At 47.6% G+C, this 6,782-nt stretch overlaps 1 long non-coding RNA gene across 1 annotated transcript; it reads left to right on the forward strand.

Annotated features, from left to right (window-relative positions):
- The first annotated feature begins 668 nt into the window (after positions 1-668).
- On the forward strand, positions 669-5,350 carry LOC119262012. Its single transcript, XR_005129355.1, has 3 exons — positions 669-730; positions 4,616-4,660; positions 5,268-5,350. It is a non-coding gene; the product is annotated as an uncharacterized LOC119262012 (long non-coding RNA).
- The last annotated feature ends 1,432 nt before the right edge of the window (positions 5,351-6,782 follow it).

Here is a 6,782-nt window from a genome sequence, read left to right on the forward strand (position 1 = left end):
AGGAAGGAGAAAGTCAAAGAAAAGTGTGTACTAGCATCATATTAGAATTTTTATGTATCTGAAACAAAAAGTCCATTGGTTCTATTTCACAGACCCTGGCGATTCCAAACTATTCATACGTACATCGTTTTGGGAGTGGACCGAAAAGCTGTCTCAACATTCTGCTGCATGCAAACATTCTGTAGGCTACAGTCACTATGTTGCAATATGCATATGCTCATGCATATGATTTCAAAAGATGTTTCACAATGACTTGTTTTGGCTTGGTATGAAGCTTATCTCTGAAGCTTAAACCTCTTTGTTGATAAGCGATTTGAATGGTTAAGAATTTGAATCACTCCTCATTTCCTAACTGTTCTGCTAAAGTAATTTGCACTATTGCAGAAAGCTGCCCCAAACATCCATCAAATGTGTCACTGTGCCATAGTTCATTCTGATTGGTTGATTGTAGGCTCAGAAGGTCTTTATAAGGCATGTCTCATGGCACTACGGTAGCTGTTTCACTCCTGAGAATCCTGGGTCGTTTGCTTCTGAAGGTAAGACGATGCACAATCAGTCTGAAAAGCCTGGTTGCAAATCATATGATATTTTGGAAAGTAATGCAAACGTATGAATGCGACTTTCATGCTGACGTTCCACTCTTTTCCTATCAGCTAGGATTTGCAGGAAAACCATGAAGGCTGTGTTGGTCCTCGGACTGTGCGTTATTGCACTGTGCTGTGCTCTCCCTGTAAGTACTGAAACGGTTGACTCCACGTACAGGTTTACTTATAAATGTACCCTTAAATGTCAGGGCAGTTGCAGGCTATGTATTAGTTTTGCTGTACTTACTGAATAGTAGAATATGATGAGCTCTGACCAAACCTTGATTGGCCCAAAAGTGTTCTGCCTGTATTGTTATACCTTTTTCACTATAACAGTGTCATTCTGCTGACCACAAAGGTCACAGCACGCCACTTATGGAGAAGCAATAAAATGGTCTCATACCAGACCGAGGATTGTTTAACACTCAGATTCATTGTTTGGCACAGTTTTGCTGTGGTGTGACTGTTTTGATTAATATATAATCATATATATATTAATAATATATATATATTAATAATATATAATCCTCTCCTTGGATCACCACCTTATCGTGGTGGAGGGGTTTGTGTGCTTGAATGATCTTAGGAGCTATGTTGTCTGGAGCAAAAGCTCCTGGTAGGGTCTCCCATGGCAAACTGGTCCTAGGTGACAGGTCAGACAAAGTGTGATCCATAATAACCCCTATGAAGACACAAAAGCAGGACTTGTGTACCCTGCCCGGAACAGGGTTACCGGGGCCCCACCCTGGAGCCAGGCCTGGGGGAGGTGCTCGCCAGCGAGCGTCTGGTGGCCGGGCATTTACTCATGGTGCCCGGCCGGGCCCAGCCCGAAGGAGTTACATGAATCCCCCCTCCCATCGACCCACCACCAATGGGAGGGGCAGTAGTAGGGGTTCGGTGCGTTGTGGATCGGGCAGTGTCCGAAGGTGTGGGCCTTGGCGTTCTGATCCTCGGTTGCTGAAACTGGCTTTTGGAACTTGGAACGTTACCTCACTGGCGGGGAAGGAGCCTGAGTTGGTGCGCGAGGTTGAGAGATACCGGCTAGATATAGTCGGGCTCACCTCAACACACAGCTTGGGCTCTGGGTCCAATCTCCTTGAGAGGGGCTGGACTTTATTCTTTTCTGGAGTTGCCCATGGTGAGAGGCGGCGGGCAGGTGTGGGCTTTCTCATAGCCCCTCGACTCGGTGCCTGTATGTTGGGGTTTTCTCCGGTGGACGAGAGGGTAGCTTCCCTACGCCTTCGGGTTGGGGAACGGGTCCTGACTGTTGTCTGTGCTTATGCACCGAACAGCAGTTCAGAGTACCCAGCCTTGTTAGAGTCCTTGGGAAGGGTGCTTGAAAGTGCTCTTCCTGGAGACTCTATTGTCCTACTGGGGGACTTCAACTCTCACGTGGGCAATGACAGTGAGACCTGGAGGGGTGTGATTGGGAGGAATGGCCTCTCTGATCTGAACCCAAGTGGTGTTCAGTTTTTGGACTTCTGCGCAAACCACAGTTTGTCCATCACGAACACCATGTTTGAACACAAGGATGTCCATAAGTGCACATGGCACCAGGACACCCTAGGCCGCAGTTCAATGATTGACTTTGTAGTCATGTCATCGGACTTGCGGCCATGTGTTTTGGACACTCGGGTAAAGAGAGGAGCTGAGCTGTCAACTGATCACCACCTGGTGGTGAGTTGGATCAGGTGGTGGGGGAAGATGCCGGTCAGACCAGGCAAGCCCAAACGCATAGTGAGGGTTTGCTGGGAACGTCTAGCCGAAGAACCTGTCAGATTGATCTTCAACTCACACCTCCGTCAGAACTTTGACCAGATATCGGGGGAGGTGGGGGACATTGACTCAGAATGGGCCATGTTCCGTTCCTCCATTGCTGAAGCGGCTGACTGTAGCTGTGGCCGTAAGGTAGTTGGTGCCTGTCGGGGCGGTAATCCTCGAACCCGGTGGTGGACACCCCAGGTGAGAGATGCCGTCAAGCTGAAGAAGGAGTCCTACCGGGCATGGTTGGCCTGTGGGACACCAGAGGCAGCTGGCAGGTATCGACAGGCCAAGCGATCTGCGGCTTCAGTTGTTGCCAAGGCAAAAACCCGTGTATGGGAGGAGTTTGGTGAGGCCTTGGAAACTGACTTTAAGTCGGCTCCGAGAAGATTCTGGCAAACCGTCAGGCGACTCAGAAGGGGAAAGCAGTGTGCCACTAGCACTGTATATAGTGGAGATGGTGTGCTGCTGACTTCGACTGAAGACGTCATTGGGCGGTGGAAGGAATACTTTGAGGACCTTCTCAATCCCACCGACACGTTCTCCAGTGAGGAGGCTGAGTCTGGGGACATGGGAATAGGCTTGTCCATTACTGAGGCCGAAGTCGCTAAGGTAGTTAAGAAGCTCCTTGGTGGCAAGGCTCCAGGGGTGGATGAGATCCGCCCTGAGTTCCTCAAGGCTCTGGATGTTGTGGGGCTGTCTTGGCTGACACGCCTTTTCAACATTGCGTGGACATCGGGGGCGGTGCCACTGGATTGGCAGACTGGGGTGGTGGTGCCTCCTTTTAAAAAAGGGGGACCGGAGGGTGTGTTCCAACTACAGGGGAATCACACTCCTCAGCCTCCCTGGCAAGGTCTATGCAGGGGTACTGGAGAAGAGAGTCCGGCTTATAGTCGAACCTCGGATCCAGGAGGAACAGTGCGGGTTCCGCCCTGGTCGTGGAACACTGGACCAACTCTTCACCCTCTCCAGGATTCTGGAGGGTTCATGGGAGTTTGCCCAACCAGTCCATATGTGCTTTGTGGATTTGGAGAAGGCATTCGACTGTGTTCCCCGGGGTATTGTGTGGGAGGTGCTTCGGGAGTACGGGGTACATGGCTCTTTGCTACAAGCCATTTAGGCCCTGTACAAACAAAGCTGGAGTTTGGTTCGTATAGCCGGCAGTAAGTCAGACTCGTTCCCAGTGAGAGTTGGACTCCGTCAGGGCTGCCCTTTGTCACCGATTCTATTCATAATTTTTATGGATAGAATTTCTAGGCGCAGTCAAGGGATGGAGGGTGTCCGGTTTGGTGACCTCAGGGTCACATCACTGCTGTTTGCAGATGATGTGGTCCTATTGGGGACATCAGGCCGCGAACTTCAGCTTTCGCTGGATCGGTTTGCAGCCGAGTGTGAAGCGGCTGGGATGAGAATCAGTACCTCTAAATCCGAGACCATGGTTCTCAGGCGGAAAAGGGTGGAGAGCCCTCTCTGGGTCGGGGATAGGCTCTTGCCTCAAGTGGAGGAGTTCAAGTATCTCGGGGTCTTGTTCACGAGTGATGGTACAAGGGAGCGGGAGATTGACAGGCGGATTGGTGCTGGGTCAGCAGTGATGCGGGCTCTTTACCGGGCTGTTGTGGTAAAGAAAGAGCTGAGCCATAAGGCAAGGCTCTCGATTTACCGGTCGATCTACGTTCCCACCCTCACCTATGGTCATGAGCTTTGGGTAATGACCGAAAGAATAAGATCACGAATACAAGCGGCCGAAATGAGTTTCCTCCGCAGGGTGTCTGGACTCTCCCTTAGAGATAGGGTGAGAAGTTCAGTCATCCGGGAGGGACTCGGAGTAGAGCCGCTGCTTCTTCACGTCGAGAGGAGCCAGCTGAGGTGGTTCGGGCATCTGGTTAGGATGCCTCCTGGACGCCTCCCTCGGGAGGTGTCACAGGCGAGTCCACCTGGGAGGAGACCCCAGGGAAGACCCAGGACACGCTGGCGCGACTATATCGCCCAGCTGGCCTGGGAGCGCCTCGGAATCCCCCTTGGAGAGCTGGTGGAAGTGGCTGGGGAAAGGGAGGTCTGGGCTTCATTGCTTAGGATGCTGCCCCCGCGACCCGAACCCCGGACAAGCGGAAGATAATGGATGGATGGATGGATGGATAATATATAATCAAACTTTTGGATGCGGTTCAACATATCTGGTAGAGTTTAAGAGGCTGTCTTGAATATGTTATATCCCTCCTGCTGATAATTTACTGCCAGTGCACTGAAATTCATGAGTGTCATGTTCACAGGTTGATGATGAGCAGGAAAGAGAGAAGCGCTCATCGAGCGGCGAGGTTAGTATCCCTGCTTCGTCTGAACGGTTCAAATCCCATGACTGACTAATCCTTGGTTATCCCCTTGGGCAAATACTTAACCTTCTGCTACCCAAAGCAGCGCTGCTCTATTGGCAACGCTGTGCTGCTCCCAGACTAGGTGTAGTTAAAAATGACAAATTTCCCTTGTAGGATCAATATGGTACATAAGGAACCATATAAGACAGCAAGAGCTACTTTTTAAGTATATATTTGAAACAACATGGTTTATTTGTTTAACCTACTGTAATTGTGCATCTACAATCATTGTTTATTGCCTGTATAACTTATCTGCCTTAAGAGTTGATGACCACTTTTGAAATACGACGCATTCTTGATAATTTTATTCTAACTTCTCAATGTTATACAGTTTTCCCAGGAATGTTTAGGATCATATGCAGCTCAAGTCATCATTCTAGAATATTTACGTGCAGCTTTAGTGTCCTATAATTATTTGAAGTATGCACAGCATTAGCTTATTAGAATTTGTTATACATGTACATCCAACAGAACTGCCTATTATTGAAAACATGCACAATCTTTTCATTGGTAATGCAACTGAATATCTTCATCTGTCATGTATTTTCAGCACTACCGAGGAGGATATGGAGGGCCTATCTTCTACCCCAACCCCAATAACAACAACAACAACATGCTGAACACTCTGCTGCCCTTACTTATTGCCCGACTGTTCCCTGTTCCTGTTCCTATTCCTATTCCTGTTCCTGCTCCTCCACCACCACCTCCACCCCCACCCCCACCCGGAAAATAAACTCATCCAATGCAATGGCACCCTGCAATACGGAATTGTCATATTCTAAGTCATTCTTTGAGATTGCTTGAAATAAACATATGACAGAATCGCACGAGTATGCTCATCATGTGTCTCATTTTGTAGACGGATTGGTAAAGTCCTTGAAATTGTTTAAAGGTCTAAAAACTAACTGAAGACTTTAATATAGAAAGAACATAATAAGTTGTTTGGCATTTTTCCTCATCAGCTATCATCAATACTTTAGTTTTTAGCATGACGGGGTTAATACGGAAAAAAAATATTGGATTCCGTAAAACGTAAACAATGTAGAGCCTTATAAATTTGCTAGATAACAACGGCATGAGGTCTACAAGAAGACTAGATGAGACACTGTTCTCTCAAGACACTGAGTCCAGTCTAGGCCAGTGCCGAAGCCGTAACAGAACAGTGGCTTTACAGAGCTCTGATACAAAACATGAAGGATAGCAGGGCTGGGGATTTCCGACTGGGAATTATAGGATGCAGACCAGCCCACTTTAAACTCTAACTGTATTTCTCCTGCTACACAAACACAGCATTGCTTTCACACAACATAGCTTTGCATTTTCATCTTTCATCTCGTACAATGAAATGAACAAGGAGGCTAGACTGTGATGAAAAGAAACCTGATGAAAGTTAAATGTGACATAATAACCATTGACAATCAATATCCTGCAGTGGTAACATTAGCTAGGTGATTAAAATGAACATCTTGTCAACATTTCTCACTGGTACGACTGCTCCTCCTGGACTAGCTTGACTTTAAACTAGGAGGGTGAAGGCAACATGTTCCCTCCAAGACATAAAGCTCCATCACATCTTTTCGAACTGCTGCTTAAGCAACATCATTGGACGGCTCAGTGTGCTTGGAAGAGAGCTCTAAATTCTGCTGTGTCACGTTAACAAGTATCATGCTGAGCATCGCGGGAGGGGAGGAGAAAAGTAGCATTTAAACACTATAAAACATAAAGTTGCTCACTCGCCTAAAAGGCAACAATCCAGTTTGTTTCCAGTTTTGTAAACCATCCAAAAAAAACCCCCAAAAAAACGCATAGTTCAACTGGGAAATGATGCGTCTTTTCTAGTAGGCCGCCCACACTACTGCACTGAGATTGCTTCAACACCTGAAACTGCAAACACAATATTTACAGTGTCAATGTTCAAGGCATTTTCATAATTCGCAAGTATTTTATAGATAATGGCCTTGCTTGCGCAATCCGTTCCAACGCATTTAGTCATTTGACATGTTTGTGAAGTTACAGAGCGGGGTTGCCGAGGCCTGAGGGGTGATGCTATAGGGATGTTTTTTAG

The sequence above is a fragment of the Pygocentrus nattereri genome, chromosome 22 (genome assembly GCF_015220715.1).
Source record: "Pygocentrus nattereri isolate fPygNat1 chromosome 22, fPygNat1.pri, whole genome shotgun sequence".
NCBI lineage: Eukaryota > Metazoa > Chordata > Actinopteri > Characiformes > Serrasalmidae > Pygocentrus > Pygocentrus nattereri.